This window comes from Schistocerca gregaria, chromosome 6, assembly GCF_023897955.1.
Source record: "Schistocerca gregaria isolate iqSchGreg1 chromosome 6, iqSchGreg1.2, whole genome shotgun sequence".
Classification (NCBI taxonomy): Eukaryota; Metazoa; Arthropoda; class Insecta; order Orthoptera; family Acrididae; genus Schistocerca; species Schistocerca gregaria.
The window spans coordinates 217,759,240-217,781,788 of NC_064925.1; the positions used below are offsets into that span (position 1 = coordinate 217,759,240).

Consider the following 22,549-nt stretch of genomic DNA (forward strand, 5'->3'; position numbering starts at 1 on the left):
ATTGAAAATGTCAGTTTATGAGCCTCATTCTCGTCATTTGCGGGAGGTGTTACTGTTTTGTTTCAGTATGAAGAAAATAGCGGCTCAGTCTCATCGAATGCTCTCAAGTACGTATAGCAAGGGCGCTATTAGTGAAAGAACGTGTCGTGAGTGTTTTCAGCGCTTTATGAACGGTGATTTTAACGTCGTAGACCGGCATAGTGGTGGAAGAGAGAATGTTTTCGAAGATGCAGAATTGGAGACATTGCTGAGTGAAAACTCACGTCAAACTCAAGAAGAATTGGCACGATTAGTGGGAGTGACACAGCAAGCCATTTCAAAAGATCTGAAGGCTATGAGCATGATTTGTAAAGAAGGAACTTGGGTCCCGTGTGAGCTGAAACCAATAGACGTTGAACGACGTTTGTGTGTTTGTGAACAGTTGCTTCAGAGGCAAAAACGGAAGGGATTTCTGTATCGCAATTTCTGCATCGCATTGTGCCCTGGGACGAAAAATGGGTTCATTACGATAACCGTAAACGCAAAAAATCATTGGGATATTCCGGCCAATACGAATATTCACGGTTCCAAGATCATGCTCTGCACTTGGTGGGACCAGCTCGGCGTCGTGTACTATGAGATGTTAAAACCAAATGAAAGAGTCACAGATGATCGTTATTGAACGCAATTAATGCATATAGCAGAAGATTAAAAAGCAAACGACCGCAATACAGCGACAGACACGATTAAGTGATTTTGCAGCACGACAACGCTCGACCCCACGTTGCAAAAGAGGTCAAAACGTACTTGGAAACGTTAAAATGGGAAATCCTATTCCACCCGCCATATTCTCCAGACATTGCTCCCTCTGCCCATCACCTCTTTAGATCAATGGCGCATGGCCTGGCTGACCAACACATCCGATCTCATGAAGAAGCCACAAATTGGATCGATTTGTGGGTCGCTTCAACAGATGAACAATTTTTTTTGGCGCGGGATTCGTACACTGCCCGAAAGATGGGAGAAAGTAGTGGCCAGCGATGGAAAATACTCTGAATGGTACATGTGGAACCAATTTCTTTCAGTAAAGCCTCAAAGGTTGGGGGGAAGAAACGCCGGAAGCAGAGTTGTACACCTTGTATTTCAAAGGCGTCAGCTCAATTGTTTGTAAAAACGAGCTAACGACAAACCTTGTGCGCTGATAATTATTAAATGTAAACTTCCATTTTGTTGTCCAATTGTAACTGATCAAAAAAAAAGACTGCTGAGAACTTTCGTGAAGTATTGTAGATACGATAATCGCTGTTTCCAGTAAACTCATTGTATCGAGATAAAATTAAAATTAATTTACTCAACACATAAGTCCAAGCACTGGCCCCTAAATGGACTTTTCCACCACCTCTATCATTTCGTACTTCTCTCTCCTTTGGTGTCTAAGCTAAACATATCATTTTAGAGGCTGAAGCGGCCAGAGTTTGCACGTGCAAGTGTTCGATTTGGGTTTTAACTGACCAGTAATTCTATGTTAAGCGGTATCTGGCCTGATGGACATTGCCTTGGACATGGTCTTAACTGGCATCGACCGGTTTATTGCAAAATTCTTGAGCATGTTTTAAGTTCGAAGAACTCGTTAGACAGAAAAGTTTCAGTCCACAGATCAGAACGGATCTAGAAAGCTTCGCTCATATGAAATTCAGTTTGCCAGTCTCGAGATTTCCAAATTCAGCTTTCCTCTTTTAAGACGGTATCTTTTGGATCATGTATGAAAGGCAAAAGGCTGATTGCACATTCCTAGATTTCTATAGAGTACTTGTTTTAGTGCCACGCTGCAGACATAACGAAGGTCCAAGCATACAGTATAGGTTCACAGGATGTGAGTGGTTCAAAGAACCCGGTACGACGCTCTGGACGGAAAGTGTTAGCCGGGCGATGTGGCCGAGCGGTTCTAGGCGCATCAGTCTGCAACTGCGCTGCTGCTATGGTCGCAGGTTCGAATCCTGCCTCGTGCATGGGTGTGTGTGATGTCCTTAGGTTAGTTAGGTTTAAGTAGTTCTAAGTTCTAGGGGACTGATGACCTCAGATGCTAAGTCCCATAGTGATCAGAGCCATTTGAACCACCTGAACGGAAAGTGTTCATCTGAGACAAGGATATCGTTAGAAGTGCCCCAGCGAAATGTGACAGAACTGCCCTTGAGACATGGGACACACGCTCAACGATACTTCAACTCAATAAAGACAAGGCAATAATTACCAATTAGACACAAATTCTGGCGTGTAATTTCCAACAGCGTTTATTTAACAATTGCATGACAGCAACAAACTGCTCAAATAATGGTTCAAATGGCTCTAAGCACTAGGGGACTTAACTTCTGAGGTCATCAGTGCCCTAGAATCTAAAACAATACTAAACATATAAAATGTCTATAAGTCTCAAAGCCCACCCCAAACAATAAATAATTTTAAAACCTTCTGTACACAAATCTTAGGAACCATCCAAACAATAAATGGTTTACTGAGAAAAACTTCCACAGAAGCAGGACATCTTTCTAAGATATACCAGTTAAAACAACTCACAGTTTGAAACTTCCTGGCTGATTAAAACTATGTGCCGGATCGAGATTCAAATTCGGGACCTTTGTCTTTAGCGGGCAAGTGCTCTACCATCTGAGCTACCCAAGCACGACTCACGCCCCGTTTTCACAGATTTACTTCTGCCATTACCTCGTCTCTGTGCTGCTGCTACGGTCGCAGGTTGGAATCCTGCCTCGGGCATGGAAGCGTGTGATGTCCTTAGGTTAGTTAGGTTTAAGTAGTTCTAAGTCTAGGGGACTGATGACCTCAGATGTTAAGTCCCATAGTGCTTAGAGCCACTTGAACCACTTTTTTTAAGCACACCGATTTAACAACACTGAAGAAGTCAAGGAAAAAAAGGAGGGTTTATCAGCTATTTCTAAAGAAAAGTACAAAAAATGTTTCGATCAATGGAAGCTTCGGTGGAACAAATGTATTAATTGTAGTGGTGAGTATTTTAAAGGGGATAAGGTTTTCAAAATATATAGTTTTTAAAAAATAATTCCGGTTTGTTTTGGATACCCCCTCATAGATTATATTTTTAATTGATGGCGCAAGTCTTTGATAGTACTGGGAAAGAGGATTTGATGTTTTTGGTCTGATAGAATCGTTTGATTTCTTGCCACACATAAAAATATAAGCAAAAACAGGGCCAAAGTCACCCCACCCTCACTGAGTCCTTTTGTATTCCCCTCCTCTGCCTTCCCCACTCCCTGTCACATCTGCTCAGCACCCCCCCCCCCCCCCACCCCTCTTATGGGTTCTCATCCTCCATTGGCTCCTTTCCCCCTCCCCCCTTCGCTTTTCGTCTCCTTCCCCCTTTTTTATTTTCCCATCATCTGTCCAGTTTCCCCCCTCCTGTTCTCGGCTGTGATTCGTCATATTTGTGCCAACTTTTTAGTGCAGTATTTAATTGAGTATTCAGTGTTGTGCGTCTTTCCAAAGTGTTACAAACAGAAATCATGCTGTTGCTGGGTGTGAATTTTATATCTCTTGCGAACAGAAACCAGACTGTCACCGTGTTTTTTAATTGTCTGTCTATTATTTTTCTGCTTCCTGTGTATTTTATTAGCATCATGAACCCTTTGTTTTATGTTTTAAGTTTCACAGTTTTCCGCCATTTTACCTTTAAGTCAACGATTTTATCGCCAACTTTTATTATTTATTATCTTCATCTTCTCAAAACAAATTCTGTAGGCTGAAGAGCGGCGTACTAAGCTGCTGCCAGCCTGACCCCTTCAGGGGGTCTGATACAATCCTTTGTTTTCTTGCCACACAAAAAAATATAAGCTAAAACTGGGCCAAAGTCACCCCCCCCCCCCCCGAGTCCTTTTGTATTCCCCTCCTCTGCCTTTCCCTCCTCTGCCTTCCCCACTCCCTGTCACTGTCTGGTCAGCACCCCCCACCCCTCTTATCAGTCCTCATCCTCCATTGGCTCCTTTCCCCCCCTCCCCCTTCGCTTTTCCTCTCCTTCCCCCCTTTTTTATTTTCCCATTATCTGTCAAGTTTCCCCCTATCTGCCCTCGGCTGTGGTATATCATATTTGTGGCAATTTTTTAGTGCAGTCTTCAAGTGAATGTTCAGAGTGGTTCGTCTTTCCAAAAGGTTGCGAACAGAAACCATGCTGTTGCTGGGTGTGAATTTTATATCTCTTGCGAACAGAAACCGGACTGTCGCCGTGTTCTTTAATTGTGTGTCTATTATTTTTCTGCTTCCTGTGTATTTTATTAGCATCATGAACCCTTTGTTTAATGTTTTAAGTTGCACAATTTTCCGCCATTTTACCTTTATATCACTGATCTTCACAGAGGAACAAAGTTAGAACAGGTGGACGGTTTCAAATACTTAGGATGCATATTCTCACAGGATGCCAACATAGTGAAAGAACTGGAAGCGAGGTGTAGCAAAGCTAATGCAGTGAGCGCTCAGCTACAATCTACTCTCTTCTGCAAGAAGGAAGTCAGTACCAAGACTAAGTTATCTGTGCACCGTTCAGTCTTTCGAACAACTTTGTCGTATGGGAGCGAAAGCTCTGTGGATTCAGGTTACCTTATCAGTAAGGTTGAGGTTACGGATATGAAAGTAGCTAAGATGATTGCAGGTACTAGTAGATGGGAACAATGGCAGGAGGGTGTCCACAGTGAGTAAATCAAAGAAAAAGTGGGAATGAGCTCTATAGATGTAGCAGTCAGGCCGAATAGGCTTAGATGGTGGGGTCATGTTACACACATGGGAGAAGCAAGGTTACGCAAGAGACTCATGGGTTCAGCAGTAGAGGGTAGGAGGAGTCAGGGTAGACCAGGGGGAGGTTACCTTGATTCTGAAAAAGTTTATTTAAATAACCGCTACCAGTCACAAAATTTGTTACTACTGTATTATTTATTGAGCAACATGTTTCGGGGAATACCCCATCTTCAGGCTCAAAGGCCTTACAAAAACATATTTTAACATTAAAGTCATATTAAAGCCTTTTATAAGAGCTGTTGGTGTCCTGTGGAGGAAGAGAAATCTCAGTAAGGGCGATGTGACTTTGGAAGTTGGAAGTTGTGTTTCATACAAACATCAGTGCAACTTTTAAAGTGACATCGCCCTTACTGAGATTTCTCTTCCTCCACAGGACACCAACAGCTCTTATAAAAGGCTTTAATATGACTTTAATGTTAAAATATGTTTTTGTAAGGCCTTTGAGCCTGAAGATGGGGTATTCCCCGAAACATGTTGCTCAATAAATAATACAGTAGTAACAAATTTTGTGACTGGTAGCGGTTATTTAAATAAACTTTTTCATAATTTTTGATACAGTCACGGTCGAAATATAGTCATAATGGCTTTAAATTGTTACCTTGATTCGGTTATGATTTTGAAGTAATAGGCTTAACATCAGAAGAGGCATCAATGTTAGCACTGAATAGGGGATCATGGAGGAATTTTATAAGGGGGACTATGTTCCAGACTGAACGCTGAAAGGCATAATCAGTCTTAAATGATGACGATGATGATGATCTTCATATTTTTAAAATAAATTCTGTAGGCTGAAGAGCGGCGTACTAAGCTGCTGCCAGCCCGCCCCCTTCAGGGGTAATCTAAACTCAATAAAGAAAAAAAAGTCACCCCAGTTTGCGGGACGCCTGTGAACTGCACGAATCAGTTCCAGAGTTCCAAAAAATACGAGATACTGTGGGGAACCGGGACTCGGGACGTCGCCAGCGCTGAATACGAGCGTGCAGTGTTGGCGACAGCGAGCGGGTGTCGGGGAGCAGCGGGGCGACGGCTCGCAGAGCCCGCGGCTGGCGCACAGCCGTGGGCGGGTGGCTGCGCGGCCGGCTATATAACGCGGGCCGAGGCGCGCGCCCCGCCACTGTGCGGTCTGGACCCGAGCGAGCGCGGCTGCCCCTGCTCTGCCCCGCTCTCTGTGCTTCGCTGCGCTGCGCCGCGCCGCGCCGGCTCTGCCTCTGCGACCCTACGCCGCGGCCGCCGCACGCCGCAACAGGTGAGTCGCCGGCTGCACATCTCGCCCCGGCGTCGTAGCTCCGCGAGCAGGACCGCTGTCGTACGGTGCGGGAAGTGCCGCCGAGGGAAGTGTGCAAAAATTTTGGACTGTGTCAGCTGTCACCAACGGAACCTGTGTGCCGTGTCCAGTGGGATTCACGTCGTGAATGTCGAGCGCAATTCTGCTTCGTACAATCGCAAATCGACCGCAATATATAAGAGGAGACAGCACGGTTTTCAAAGTAGCAGCCGAAATCGCACCCGGTACAGTCCATTTGTGACAATCAAGGTGTAGAACTATTACAACGTCAGAAACAGCACATATTCACACAGAAGGGGTACGGGCTGATCGTATTCGTCAATACATTAGGCAAAACCGCTCTGTTATATACGATGAGTCCAACTTTTGAGTACTCGCGATTACGTTACCAATGTGCGAAAAATTAGATATTTGTTCACCCGTAGATTATAATAGTTGAACCACCTTCATCAAATCTTGTTTGTGGTGCCAGACATCTGCAGCGTAACACTGCGTCTAGGGTAGGTTTAAAGATCCGTTTGTGACAATTGAGTTGTGGAACTATTACAACGTCAGGAACAGCAGATAATCAGACAGAAGCCTATTTATCAATGTCTGTCTGATATTAAGGGGTACTGACTGATCGTAGTCGTGAATGTGTTAACCAAAATCGCTCTCTTATATGTGATGACTCCAACTTTTTAGTTGCTTAGTGAGTACTCGCGATTCCGTTACTAATGTGCGAAAAATTACACAATTCCTCGCTCTTAGAGTATAATAGTTGAACCACCTTCAACAAATCTTGTTTCTGGTTCCAGACATCTGCAGCATTACATTGCGTCTAGCTTAGGTTTAAAGATCAAAATTTCGCAAAGCTATGTATGTGAATGATATGCAGTGTAAAGCGCTGTATTTTGTCCACTTTGCGCCACATTTATTAAAATCAAAAACTAATTTGTGACAATCGAGTTGTAGAGCTATTACAACATCAGAAACAGCAGATAATCACTCAGAAGCCTATTTATCAACGCCTGTCTGATATTAAGGGCTACTGACTGATCGTAGTCGTGAATGTGTTAACCAAAACCGCTCTGTTATATACAATGAGTCCAACTTTTTAGTCGCTTAGTGAGTACTCGCGATTGCGTTACTAATGTGCGAAAAATTACACATTTGCTCACCCGTAGAGCATAACAGTTGAACCACCTTCAGCAAACCTTGCTTATGGTGGCAGACATCCGCAGCATAACATTGCGTCTAGGGTAGGTTTGAAGGTGAAAATTTCACGAAGCTATGTATGTGAATGACATGCAGTGTAAAGCGCTGTATTTAAACCACTTTGCGCCACGTTTATTAAAACCAACAACTAAAATTAAAGCTGCAAATCCAATTCAGGAAACCAACATTATACACTGGGAAAGTCTCCAATGAGTATTTTGGTCCATATTATGTATGAGTATCGCATGTAAGCTGTGAAAAACGTAATGCGGCACCCACTTCATAATTTTTACCCGTAAATGTTGATCTTCCACGCGACAAAAATGTAATGACTTGTATTCCACCGCGCGCTCGCGTTATTCGTTATGTCAAAACTGTATCATTCAGTTTTAGCTTCGCATGTCACAGATATAGAGTGGCTATTTTCTTTTTTTTTCAGAGTTTTTCCTACGTCAAGCAACTCACTACAACGCAAAGAGAAGACGAAATGAAAACGCTGTCTGTCAGATACGTTCCACTTTGAAGTGTATAACAACTAGAAATTTCAGTAATGGACTCCTTTCAGTTAGATAGACAAACATTGTTATTTCTGTGATGGCACAGCATTTTGCATTGTACCACCACTAGGATGTCACTCACTTTAGCAACGGAAAGTGAAAAGTTGTTACGACATCAATACTACTTATATACCACTATCTGTTTATTAGTGAACGTTGTGGATTCTCCTTTAAGTCCCACGAATGTGTCATTTGAAAACTCGCCGATAAACTGATGGACCCGTATAGCGCCTCTAACTGAAAAATAGATGTCCATTAGACACAGATTAAGGATTGAGTCATATTTTTAGTTACCAACCTACGTAACAGAAACTGTCATGTTTCTGAACTTGCAAAAAAATTGTGCGTGTGAAAATTTTTGTTGGTAGCGCTGTCCTCCTTGCACACTATGATTGATAAACTGATTACTGTACCAAAATTGATTTCTGTGAAAAAAAAATCAATAATATGAACTCACAACGGGTATAAGCAAAGTGTATAGAGAAACTGTCAGAATATCTGAAATTTATTGGGTAGGTGACGTGACGAGATGGTGTACAATGCTTTCTGTACTATACGTGGCTAAACTGAGAGGATGAAACACTACTAAGTGCTTGCAGAGAAAAAGTAATGAAATTTATGGAAATATATCGTTACGATACTGCAGTGCCTGTGTTATTCCGAATGTCCGAAGGAACAGGCACTGCGTCGTGTCTACAGTGATGATGATCCATTATTCGTTCGTTTTGAAAATGATGAAAAGTTCGTTATTTTGGCGCTAAACGTTTCGGATGCGACAGTCTGTTTCTAAGCGTTCTGCAGATTTTTGATTTATAACAGCTACCCAGTGACATCGACGTTTCCGGAAAATTATTATGCAATCATGAATAAATCATTCCGGTTTAACATCAATCTCTAAGATGAGTACTGTTTTATAGTTGTTACTCAAATCTACTTCCCGCGAAGAAGACTCGTTGGCATTCATCGATTGCTGTGCACTGAAGCAACAGTCTATAAATTTCGACGTTGCATAACACTTCCTTTTGCGTCTGTCGCGTTTCATCTTACAGGATAGTTTCCGAAATGTCTTCTCAAAACAAAGAGCGAATAGTAACCACGACAATTTTTGAGATAACGCTACAATAGCTATATGAGAGTACTAGACGGCAAACTGCCACATTCACACTTTCTTTGTGTCAATATCATAATAGCAGGCAAAGTTTGTAACAAAGCTCCGTACCATGCGTATGTATGCTCATACAATGTAATGTAATAGCAGAGTGGAACTTCCCAGAACCGTTCGCCTTTTTTTTCTTTTTCTTTTTTGAGTTTACGAAAAGTGTAGCACAGTCAAGAAAATACGGGAACCTAATCTAGTTTTCGTGGATGTACTGGGCCGAGAAATAGCACTGGTCTTGGACTAGGTACCGTGACCTACATTTAGAATCGATTTCTGCGCGAGAAATCAGCACCGCGAAAGGAACTAGTAGGCGTGGAAAGTTCACTGCATCTGTTAAAGAGAGCACATTCTGCATTACTACTCCATAATTTTTTTTTTATCAGGCATTCAGAGACAGGCTTGTACGTTCGTATGAGGTCGGTACAGTCCATACGCAACGGTAGCAGAGACGTTCAGTCGACTTGAAAGGTGATACTTTGAACGAGGCCTTGTTCGAGAATTTTATAGAACCGGTATTCGACGTAAGCTCTACAACAATTTCACTATCAGTAGGGATCGTTTCACCCACCACAAGTGAACAGTGTAAGACATGGACTGACGAGTTCTTGTAGCGTGTAGCTTCTACGTCTAGAGTTGCTTTGAGAATATATGTTGTGTGTAGCCATAGATCTTCGACAGGCTTACCGATTCACCACCTCTGGTCCCCATTCCCTAGAGTTAAAGAAGACAGCGTGCCAATAATGATATATTATGTACAGGTGCATTCCAGTGTGCCATGTGGAAAATTTCTTGGTTCTTTCTGTAGTAAGTGAAAAGGTGCAGTTTAACGCAAAGGATGTCAAAGGATCGTTTTTAAGTGTAGTGAATCATTTTTTTTCTGTTGTGGTACCACTGAATGAAACGCCCTCGGAAAATATAAATATTATAGAATTGGCATCGTCGGCTGGCAGAGGTGATCTCTGCACTCGATAGCCTTACGTCACAGTGCATCTGTGTGACACGCGGCTCAAACGTTCATGGTCAGTCCCCGCCTGTAGACCTTGACCTACATCTGACAGTTCTCACATAGACGATACTGCAGTGCCCCTGTAACTCCTAATTACAATACAGAGCATGCATCCGTGTCCGAAGAAACTTTGCATCGTAATTTGGAATAACACAGGCACTGCAGTATCGTATTTATCCGACGACACCGGGCAAGCGACTTTCAACTTAAATGTCTCCCCCGTACAGGAATACACGTAATAGTTCTAGACACATGGTTGACGACATATAGAAGTTTGGGTCTAGCCATGAGTCGTGGTCTGATAGCTTAATAGTGAGACGCCAGTTCGTGATAAGCGGGAAATCCTAGTTCGATTTCCGGTCCGGCACAAATTTTCATTGTCGTCATTCCATTATAAAGCTGATGTTTGTCCACATTCGCAGTTGCAAATACGTTTAATGTATTCTCACGTATCGTGTACACAGCTGCAGCAAACATCTTGGACGACACGATACCGTTCCACTTTGCATATGAATGTCAACGCGAAATTGAAGCTCTTCTGTTACATTCATTACGCGTAGTATAGAAAGTACGATCGAATAGCGTACCAAGCGAAATTTGTGACCTGAGATGATCTCTTAGCAGAGAGGACGCAGCATGTCGTCTCGGATGTAGAAGTAACTTGACGTGTGGTCCAGAGAAGTTCATGTTATACAGGATATGACGAGTACAAGCGAAGATATTTGTAGTGGTGATAGAGGATGGTGTAATGAATAACATTACATCAGTATTTATGTCATTTGCAGACTAATAATTACAGCTACTATAGGTCGTATCTTTTTAGGTCGTTTAGTACTTCCAAGAACATGTGCAAGACAATGATATTGATGTCCATTTTCCCCTAGGCAGCAGGTGAGGTGTTAGGTATAGACACATGGACGCGTGGACGCAAAACGGATAATCTATTCTGTAAGGCATCGTTCACTTCACGGCCCAGATGCGGCCACGCAGCGAACATCATACCGTAAAGTTTGTGACTAGGCTATGGGAACCCTGGTATACACAAAGAAAAACAACCAACACAGTTATGTGTGTACATATTATGGCACCACATGTAAAAATGCCTGTATTTGCCCTCGTTGCAATACGTATTTTAATCACATTGCAGACAATCTTTAGGAAGACCTCGTGCTATATGCAGCTGATTCAGATATCGATAATCACTACCTGTAACAATCTGCAAAAATATTGTAGGATTTCAAAGTGGCGCAAAGACTGTCAGTTGCGTTAAATAGTCAGAAAAGCAAAACTGTGCAAAAAAACAACAAAAAAGCGATTGTTCTCTGACAAAAACATCAGTGATTTACAGTTAGAATCAGTCGACTCAAACAAATACCTGCTTGTAACAATAGCAAAGGAACAAGACTGAACGATCATATAACCTAAGGTGTAGGTAAAACAGGTGGCAGATTGGTGGAGGATAGCAGTAAAATGCAGTCAATCTACACAGGAGGTTGCTTGTAAGACATTCCTGCAAAGCATCGCAGAATGTTACTCTATCGTTTGGGACCTCCATCAAGTAGGACTAAAAGGGGATACTAAACGTATGAACGTATACAGAGAAGAGCAGCACGAATGGTCACAGGTTTGTTTGATCCAAGAGAGAGCGTCAGGGAGATGCTAAAGAAACAGAAGTGGCAGACACTTGAAGATAAATGCCAACCATCCCGTGAAAACCTACCTTTAAAGCTTTAAGTGGGGAAATTAAGGATAAACTACAACCCCGTATGTACCATAGCAGTGAGTATCGCAAAATTAAGATTAGACTAATTACTGTGCTTACACAGATGCGTAAGCAATCAATCGTCTTGCACTGCACAAGTGAATGTAGCAGGGAGAAGCCCCAGTAACCGATACTGTGGTAAGTACGCTCTGCCACGCACTTTACAGTGGTCTGCAGAGTATAGATGTACAATTAGAATGAACAGTTGCCGAGTATGGAAAACTAGCTCCGTATCAGACTTGCGTAAGTGGGAGGCCTCTACAGTTGTTTAGTGTCGTCTTAAAAACTGCGTGTTAAGCTTTGTATAAATTGTGTAGTGACCCTTCCTAAGGCGACGTAGTACGGATATTTCATTTTTACATTGTATTCGATAAGCAAGCTCCCTGGAAATCACACCTAGTAGCTTGTGAATGGAAGCGCGGACTTTGCCCTGTCTGTAGTGGCAACAGGAGAGTCAGCTTGCTCTGTGCAAGCATTTTGGTCGCCTACCAAGTCGGCTGACGTACGAATAGCGCTGGCATAGCTTTCTGAATGGCGAAAACTGATAAGTTTGTCGAACTTTATAACGTGCTGGAGTTTTTACGGAACTAAATCCACATTTACCACAAAAAAACAGAACTGCGCGAGGTACTGCAGTGTATGAATGTGGAGTGTGTGTGTGTGCGCGCGCGCGTGTGTGTGTGTGTGTGTGTGTGTGTGTGTGTGTGTGTGCGTGTGTGAGTGTGTGTCTTTTAACATGTAATTTCACTATCAATCTTTTTAATACAATGTGTTGTAGGAAACGTAGGAAAGTTCGTGTACTGCACAAAATCTTTTGGATTGAAGGAGACCACTCACCATAAAGAACCGATTTGTCGATAGGCACACACAACAAGACTTACTAACTTTCAGAATTCGAAAGCTAGCAATATTTTTCTTGTGTCTGTGCCTATCGACAACTCAACGCTTCTGCTTTTCAGGGAGTGGTCGTCTGATTTGAAAACTGATTCAGTGTTCGTAATATTACAAATCACTCCAACGCCGACGATGTCAGAAGTGTATATCTTCTTTAATCTTTAATACAATGGTTCCACACGGAGATAAATAGTGGAATAATAGATAAATCGCAAGTTTGGACTGTCGCTGACCATTCTATGCCTGACGGCTCAGCTATAAAATCTTTTGTTCCATCTTTCCATTTCCTTTTCGACGCAATCGTAACTCTGGCATTCGCTCTGCAATGGACTTCCTATGCTTTCTGGAGTCCTTTCGAAGCGAGCTTCCCTTTGACTTGTGTTTTCTGTAAGTCTGAGCATATTTAAGTCATATGAGACAATATCCTTCATTTTTTTTTGTAATTTTCAATGTAATATACCAACTTTCACTTACATCCAAGCATATTTTTGTATTGTCTTACCCTGTGTAAGCTCTTCACAATGTGTCCACACTACATCAGTTTATAGTTTTACGCAAACCTAATTCGTAACAATCACGTACATGGTATGCTGACGTCATAGGTGAAACAAATGCTGTGTGGCAAACCCGTACACACAAGATCTGTCCGGCGGGCTCTACCATTGTTTATGGATTATTACATGTAACGTAAAAAAGAAGAAAAAGAACTGTCTTACAAAGCCAAGCGTCCTAAGGCGCTCCGGTCATGGGCTGTGCGGCTGGCCCCGGCGGAGGTTCGAGTCCTCTCTCGAGCATGGGTGTGTGTCTTTGTCCTTAGGATAATTTACTTTAAGTAGTGTGTAAGCTTAGGGACTGATGACTTTAGCAGTTAAGTCCCATAAGATTTCACACACATTTGAACGGTCTTATAAGACTTAGTTAAGCTGAGACAGCACTGAAAGATTAAATTTCATACAGCTCGGGCAATCAAAATAACTGTCTGGAAAACTGGCAGTGTGGTAGGTCATAACTCGCGCAAAATAACGTGGCACGGTGCAGAAACACAACCTCGTTGTGAGCAATGGGAGCGTCTATCTTGTCCTAAGGGGTATCCGACTCCGTTGATTGCTTATGAGAGTGCTGACACATAAATTCCAAGTGACACATGTCTTTATTTTACTTTGTCGGTATTAAGCGGCACTGTCTGTTACGCTACATACTTTACCCTTCTGTGTTTTATATACATTTTTATCTTCTTTGTTTTACATACTTTAGCCTTCTTTGTTTTATAAGATTTCCTTCTTCCAGCTTGTGGTCGATCTTGTAGCCTTTATTTTCTTCTTCAGTACTCTAGTGAGAAACCATTGACTGAAATTCTACATTTGTCTATATTTATTTATATTGTTTTATTGGTTAGCAATATTCTACGAATTAGGTTGGGACTTGTTTCACGACGGAGTAGCTTTGTATCACTTGGTTCCATTGAACATGATAACAACAATAGGCGCTCACATCGCTGCCTCGTGAAGCAGATGTATTCGGTAGGAAACTGCTCATCAGTTAAAATATTTCATGGATGCGAAGTTGATTTTATATGGAATTTTTATGTAATGTTCTGGTAATAGCACAGCTGGTAAAGGAAAAGAACCTGACAGGTGAGATATGTGATAAACCATCGTATCATTGAAATTGTATTGATGATTTGAATTACTATTACAAAACGAACTGTTTCTACGCTTTTGACGTGTTGTAATATACACCGGTCAACGTATGTGCTGCAATGAATACATCTGTTCTCATATTACCTACGTTAAGGGCAGATTCAGGGCAAAATAAGGAAAAATTGGAATTTTTTTTATTTCTTCATTTATTAGATTGGTACCTCAAGAATGACATCTCAAGGTTTCATAATCGAAATTTTTCTAGAAGTATGTTTTAAAACATTTTCTATGGCGCTCTTCGCCTGCCATGCCATATTTTTCCGTGCTGTGATCCATACCTTTTATGCCCTAGACATATTTTGTTAATTTTTTGGTCACACAATTGAAACGAACTGCAGATGTATCTAAAAGGCTGAGAAAGATATGAAAAAGGAAAGTCATTGGGAGATTTTAAGAGAACCACTAATAATGAAATTCACACATGACATTATGGAAAAGCCATCAGGAACAACGTGCTTAGTGCGAAAACAATTCAGCAAGCAGTGTGGACAATTTTCTTCCACAAATTACCCACAGATGAAAATCCTCAGAATTTCGTCTGTGACATATCTAGGTGCAAATATTTTCGGGCAGAAGGTAGTGGAAAGCCATACACCCGTAACCATGGTTTGCCACTTGCTGGAAAAAATGTGTACCTGTTACGATTGAGAGCTACAATCACTGGGTGCGTTCTCCAAAAGCACTATTCGTGTCCTCAATTGTTGTGAAGATAGCTGCATGTGATAGCTCTCTATTGTTTAACAGTGGAAATGTGAGTAGAATTAAGTGTCTTCAGAGATTAGACTTCCCTCCAGGTGCATTCACACTGAAGATGGAAGCAGCGCTGAAGCACAACATGACAAAACCCAGCCAGAATAGGAAAACAGTCAAAGGAAGAGAATGAAGAGTATGGAGCTGGGTAGTATTAATGGTTAGAAGTATGGCAACATTGTTAAAAAGTGAAACAAAGATTTTAAATAAGATTTGTTGTAGCGCGAGCTTTTTTGAGATCTAATCTCAGGAAGTATAAAGTTAACATACTGAAATTCTGGCACAGTGCTTTAAAATCATTTACTGACTGAGCATGTGCAACATTTTTAATTTACTTTGTGCCTGATAATAATTCTCCTTTACTAAAAAATAAAAATAAAAACTTAACTCCGTCCGAACAGGAGTAAGGATCAGTGGGACGAGAACCGGTATTACCACTTTACCATATGAGGAAAACAGAGCTTTCTTACTTAACATAAAACTGAAAAAACGATTTCAAAGTATATGTGAGGTTAAACAAAATTCTGTTGCATATGTTGTGCCAGTCTTTTATACAGATGTAAGCTGTAAATTTTCATGTTTAATGCTTGAGTAGTTTATGAGAAAAGGTAGATTATATGTTCATTAGAATTAAAAATTAAAATCCTTATAAAATGAATACCCATAAACATTACCGAACAAAAACTGAGCTGAATATCGTGCACTATGTTCTATATAACAGTCACAAGTTTCTAACATTATAACTGTAATACTGTAGGAGGATTTTTTTTCTGACTGGTTGGATGCGACCTGCCAGGAATTCCTCTCCTGTGCCAACCTCTTCATCTCAGAGTAGCACTTGCAACCTACGTCCTCAATTATTTGCTAGATGTACTCCAATCTCTGTCTTCCTCTATAGTTTTGACCCTCTACAGCCCTATTTAGTACTATGGAAGTTACTCCCATAGATTCCTTTCCTCTCCGATTCTGGGCAGAACCTACTCATTCCTTACCTTATCAGTCTACCTACTTTTCAACTATCGTCTGTAGCATCTCAAATGCTTCCGTTCTCTTCTCTTCTGTTCTGATTTTCCCACAGTTCGTATTTCACTACCGTACAATGCTCTGTTCAAAATGTACATTCTCAGAAATTTTTCCCTCAAATTAAGGCCCATGTCTGATATTAGTAGACTTCTCTTGTAGGGGATATCGACGTATAAATGTCATTATGCATTAGCGTCTACATCTTCCCTTGCACCTTCGGGAGTGGATGGCGCTTGCATGGCTGACAATCTGGACCACGATGTGCTGTTGATCTATCTGGATGCACTCGGCCTCCTGAAGCCAGCTGAGAAGCTGCTTGACTGAGTAGTAGCGGCTTTACGTCACAAAAACTAACAACAGTCTCGAGATAGGTGTGCTGACTCCATGCCACTCCGTATCTACATCCGATGACGCCAGTCAACTGAGGATGGCACGGCGGTCGGTCGCTATCATTTAGCCTTACGAAGCATTTTCCGACGGAGTAACATACACCTCTCACAGTGGTGACAGCCCTGTTTTCTACACTTTTCACGTTCGACAGTCATACTTGCAAATTGTTCTCGCCAGGCGCTTACTGTCCTATTGACGCTGTGTGCCGCATACCTTGAAAAGACCAATAACACAGAATTCTGCTGTGCAATTCCTGTATGAACAGAATGATTTGCTTTCGCAACTACATACGTAACTGAAGGCGACCGGATTTGATTTTCGGACGCATCGGAGATTTCTTCGTAACGCCATTACTGACACGAAAAAGTCACCTAACTGACGGCGCCTGGCATGTCTAAAGCATGTGTAATTTCGTACCAGGGTACGACAAAAAATAAATTAAATGAAAACTGCATTCGTAAATTTAATAGCTAAGTACAATACTTTTCTACCTATCGTAAAACAATGGAAACTTATTCGAAAATAATAATCTTGTTATGATGTATATGCTTTGTTATTTGCACCTAATAGTTTGCAGACGCCATCTTTGTTTACAACGTATGACAGTTTACATGTGATGTGTTATAGCAGTGAAAGGAACCAGAGGTATTCTGTTTTACTTGATTTATTTTCACTTTTAGATATACATTTAGTTTTTAGTTCAAAAAACTGAAACCATATTCTAAAATAGTATTTTGTTTCCCCAGTAGACAGTGCCACAATTTCTCCCAAAATCGTAACACAACACACACATATGTCATACTAACAAATGTAAATCCACCTGATGATGGAGGTATAAACTTTCGAAACGCGTCGTGGAGATGCCTTCGTTTTCAGATCTGAAAACAGTCAACTTTTATCGAAACTAGTCACGCCGGAAAACAATGTGCAACTTAGAAACGATATAAACAGAAATTTTTTTAGAAATGAAATTTAATAAACTTTCGTAGTGCTATTCAGTCATGCGAAGCCTCCACATACATGTTACTGCTGCAGCACCCATTATCGACAAACTGTTTCTGAATAAATAAAGGATTCTAAAGAGACGCGACTGGTCACACCAGCATCTGCTTCACATATATCTGACTTTCAAAGACATTGACTCAGTTAATTCAACCCTCAAGAACCAAAGACGAAATGTTAAAAGCAACACACAGCGGAATCGCATAGCGAATCCAATGCATTAGAGTTCTCAGATGTGGCCTGGCATCCTCCTGGAGCTCCAGAGCCACTTAAGAGGCGCCTGCGTGAGTGTGTGTGTATATATATATGTAAGCACATTTGTGTGCGTCCCAGTTTGTGCGTGGCCCGCTTCCCGTACAGCCAGCCAGAGTGGTTTGCGCGCGTTATCGGAGAACAAACATCCTCCTGGCCTGCATGCGGCTACGAAAACGAGCAGTCAGCAGGCTACGGCGGCGTAGAGGCTGGCTTTGCCGGCGACACTCGCCGCTACACAGAGAGGTCTGCATCTCTCTGCCGGCTTCTCTGTGGCTGCCGAAACATGTCTGTAAACACTCGGGACTGTGAGCGGCCCGCTCCTGTCGTGTCTCACGCCGCCCTTTCCCTAGGGTCTATCGCTCGTTTACTCTGATACTGCGAAACGCGCAGTGTTATAGATGCCCTACAAAACGTTCTTGGACGGCGTACCTCAGTTACATATTTAATAGTATAGCTGGAAGAAAGCACAGCTCACACCTTTCTACAAGATGGAAGATAGATCCCCAAAAGTACTGTCCAATGTCATTAACATCAATTCCTGTAAAATCTTCGTAAATAAAAGTAACTTCTGAGTGGACTGATGTGACTCATCACAAATTCCTCTCCTGTTCTAAACTCTTCATCTCAGAGCACCACATTCAGCCTACGTCCTCAATTATTTGCTGGATGTATTCCAACCACTATCTTCCTCTATTGCTGTCACCCTCTACAGCTCCCTCTAGTACCATGGAAATGATCCCCTGATATCTTAACAGAAGTCCAATTATCCTGTCCCTTCCTGTCAGTGTTTGCCATATATTCTTTTCCTCACCGATTCTGTGCAGAACCTTCTCATTTGCTACCTTATCAGTCGATCTAATTTTCAACATTGGTCTCTAGTACCACATCCAAAATGCTTCGATTCTCATCTGTTCCGTTTTTCCCGCAGTCCATGTGTCACTACCATACAAAGCTGTGTTAAAAGTATACATTCTTAGACATTTCTACCTCAAATTAAGGCCCATATTTGATGTTAGTAGACATCTCTTGGTCATAAATGCCCTCTTTGCCAGTACTAGAGTAGTTCTCCTTAATCTGTCTATCATGGATTACTTTGCTCCCTAGGTAGCAGAATTACTTGCTTACCTCTACGTCGTAAGCCCCATATTTGATGTTATTGCCGTTCTCATTTCTGCTACCCCTCATTACTTTCGTCTTTCTTGGATCTATTCTCAGTCCATATTCTGTACCCATTAGACTCCTCATTCCTTTCAACAGATCCTGTAATTTGTTTTCATTTTCGTCGTCAGTTGTTAAGATGACAGGTGGCCAATGCGAAATAGAAACATATATTGCAGGTTTGGCAGTGAAGTCGGTAAGGAGCTGGCTGTATAGTCTGTATCTGCAACGACCGAAATAATTAGTAGTCGTTGGTAAAACGAAATATATACTGCGCTTAATTTGTGTTACAGGCTTCATATGCTGCATACATATAATTACAAACATGTATAGAGAGGCATTACTTATGCCATACTTGACTAAGCGCCTTGTTAGAATCAACTGAAGGCTATGCTAGATTCCTAGTTGACGTCCTGACCAAGAGTGAACGAGAGCTCGCTAGATACTTGTCACAAGCCGCGGAGCTTCTTGGATCTACAGATTGAACAGTGGAGGAGAAAGACTGCTTTCCTGGCTTACCCCCTTTTTAATCCGAGCGCTTCGTTCTCGGTCTTCCAGTCTTATTGTTCCCTCTTGACTAATGTACATAGTGTGTATTAGCTATCTTTCCCTAGAACTAACCCCTATTTTTCTCGGAATTTCGAGCATCTTCTTACAATATAACAGGGGCTCCCTTAAGAATCGTCAGGCACATTTTCTCTGATGTTTCGGCAGATATTTGCAATTTCGTTTTTGCAATGTTTAGCTGGGTCAGCCCAAGCAAATGCTACTCATCAGGTCTTTTCAAGCGACGCCCAGTGTAGAAGTAAAGCGTCGGTTTGTTTCCCGATACAAACAGTATCGTTTTTAAAGCGGTATTTCACGTACCAGTTCCATAGAACGGTCCCAATTAATCTAGTGAGATATTCGTTTTGTCGTTATGAATTGACAGGGACAGTAAAACACTAATAATAATAAGCACTCCAGCAGCGAACTGAATAGCGCTGCTGCAGGGCGGTAGAAGTCAGCGTGGGCCAGGGTGGTGTTGTCGCTACTCGAATAGCGGCTGTTCTTCGTCTTTTACAGTCGCTGTTCATAGATATCGACAAATCGTGTATCGCACTAACCAACTCTATCAGTGAGCACGTAAAATTCTGTTTTAAAAACCAACTTGTTTGTAACGGAAAACAAACCGACGCTCTACGTCGACAATGAACGTCTCATGAAAGACACGGTGAGCTGTATTTATTTGGGCTGATTACAATTACACATTGCAAGAACGTAATTGCAAATACCACACAAAACAGTCGAGAAAACACGCCTGACAACTTTTAGGAGCCGGCTGCGGTGGTCTAGCGGTTCTAACCGCTCAGTCCGGAACCGCAGGACTGCAACGGTCGCAGGTTCGAATCCTGCCTCGGGCATGGATGTGTGTGATGTACTTAGGTTAGTTAGGTTTAGGTAGGTTTAGGTAGTTCTAAGTTCTAGGGGACTGATGGCCACAAATGTTAAGTCCCATAGCGCTCAGAGCCATTTTTTTGAACTTTCACCTTGAATATAAATAACCTAGTGGAAAACATTGAAAGTTCCACGAGGCTTCCACGGATGATGATGTATTCAGAGAAGTCGGATTGCTAGAAAATTGTGGCGAAATGCAGGAAGAGTTGCAAAGGATCAACGCTTGGTGCATGGATTGGCAGTTGACCAACAACCTAAACAAGTGTAACGTACTGGCTGTGAATATGCCTAAAGATACGTTTTTTTGTGGCTACACTATCATAGAACATTCAGTGGACGGAATTTATATCCATTAATTATCTGTGAGTAGATGTACAGAACGATTTAAAATGAGACGATGGCATAAAAATAATCGCAGGTAAGGCAGTTGCCTGGAAGTGTTGTCCACCCACGAAGGTGGTAGCTTACAAAAAAAACGTCTAAAGAATACTTGCACATTGCTCGTCAGTCTGGGATCTTTACAAGATATGCTTGAGATAGAAAGTAGAAACGAGCCAAAGAACAGCAGCACGTTACATTATAGGTTCATTTGGCAAGCGCGAAGGCATGACGGACAGGCTCAACCAGCTCTCGTGGAAGACGCTGTAATGGAAGCGTTATGCATCACGATGTGGTTTAGTGTTAAAATTCCGAGATTGTAAGTTCCTAGAGAAATCAAGCATCATATTTCATCCTCCCGCATACATCTCGCGAAAAGATAAAGGCAAAATAAGAGAGATTTGGGCTCACACGGAGGAATTTTTTTTTTTTTTTTTTTTTGGAAATTTGTGGTAAGGTCTTATGGGACCAAACTGCTGAGGCCAACGGTCCCTAAGCCTACACACTACTTAGTCTAACTTTAACTAACTTCACCCTATGGACAACACACAGACCGATGCCCGAGGGAGGACTCGAACCTCCGACGGAGGGAGCCGCACGTCACACGGAGGCTTAGCAACATTTGTGCTTCTCACGCACAACTCGAGTTTCCGACAGGAAAGAGGAGAAGTGTCAGTGCTCAAGATTGTTTTCCGGGATATGGATATGGATGTTGATGCAGATGTAGATATGGAATGTTAGAACCTACTCTGAGCTCCAACATAATGAAGGATTTCGAACGGCATGACCTCCTCAATGGCAACAAGGACGGTTTCATGCGAAAGGGAACTAGCACTTTGTTAGGAGCTACGGATCAAGGCGATAATCACGTAGGCTTCTTGACTTTTGAACAGCATTTGACTCAGCACAGCCACTCAAGCGGCCGCGCGGTTACAGGCGCCATGTCACGGATTGCGTGGCCCCTCCCGCCAAAGGTTCGAGTCCTCCCTCGGGCATGTGTATGTGTGTGTGTGTGTGTGTGTGTGTGTGTGTGTGTGTGTTGCTCTTAGCGTAAGTTAGTTTAAGTAGTGTATAACTCTAGGGACAGATGACCTCAGCAGCTTGGTCCCTTAGGAGTTCAGGCATTTTCACTCAGCACAGCACAAACCCCTATACCTGCAATATGAGCGTATGGACCGTCAAGTGAAATTTGTCAATAGATCGAGAATTTCTTCTTAGGGAGGACGCAGTATATTATCTTGGACGGAGAATAAGAGACAGGTGTATAACCAACTTCAGGTGCGGCCCAGGGAAGTGTGTTAGCACCCTTCAAATGGTTCAAATGGCTCTGAGCACTATGCGACTTAACTTCTGAGGTCATCAGTCGCCTAGAACTTAGAACTAATTAAACCTAACTAACCTAAGGACATCACACACATCCATGCCCGAGGCAGGATTCGAATCTGCGACGGTAGCGGTCGCTCGGTTCCAGGGCACCCTTCCTGTTCATTTTGTGTATTAATAAGCTGAATACAATGTAGTTTCAGACTTTTCGCAGCTGATTGGGTTACCTATATTAAAGTAATGTAAGAAAAAAAGCTGCCCAAATATTCAGTGGGATCTTCATAAGATTTCAGTGTGGTGGAAAGATCCTTAATTTGCCTTAAATCAGAATGTAAAATTGTTCACTTCACAAAAAGAGAAACACTGTATCCCACGACTACAATATCAGAGAGTGACAAGTTCATTCGGTCAATTAATACAAATACCTCAGTCTACCAGTTTGCTGGGATATGAAATGAACGAAGGCTCAATCGTGGGGA

At 42.1% G+C, this 22,549-nt stretch overlaps 1 protein-coding gene across 1 annotated transcript in view; it reads left to right on the plus strand.

Annotated features, from left to right (window-relative positions):
* Positions 1 to 5,904: 5,904 nt before the first annotated feature.
* The window catches only part of LOC126277899 (tubulointerstitial nephritis antigen-like), a 483,079-nt gene continuing 466,434 nt past the window's right edge, over positions 5,905 to 22,549 (plus strand). The window contains exon 1 of the mRNA XM_049977454.1: positions 5,905 to 6,040. The gene's annotated coding sequence lies outside the window, so the exon portion shown is untranslated. The remainder of the gene's footprint in view (positions 6,041 to 22,549) is intronic.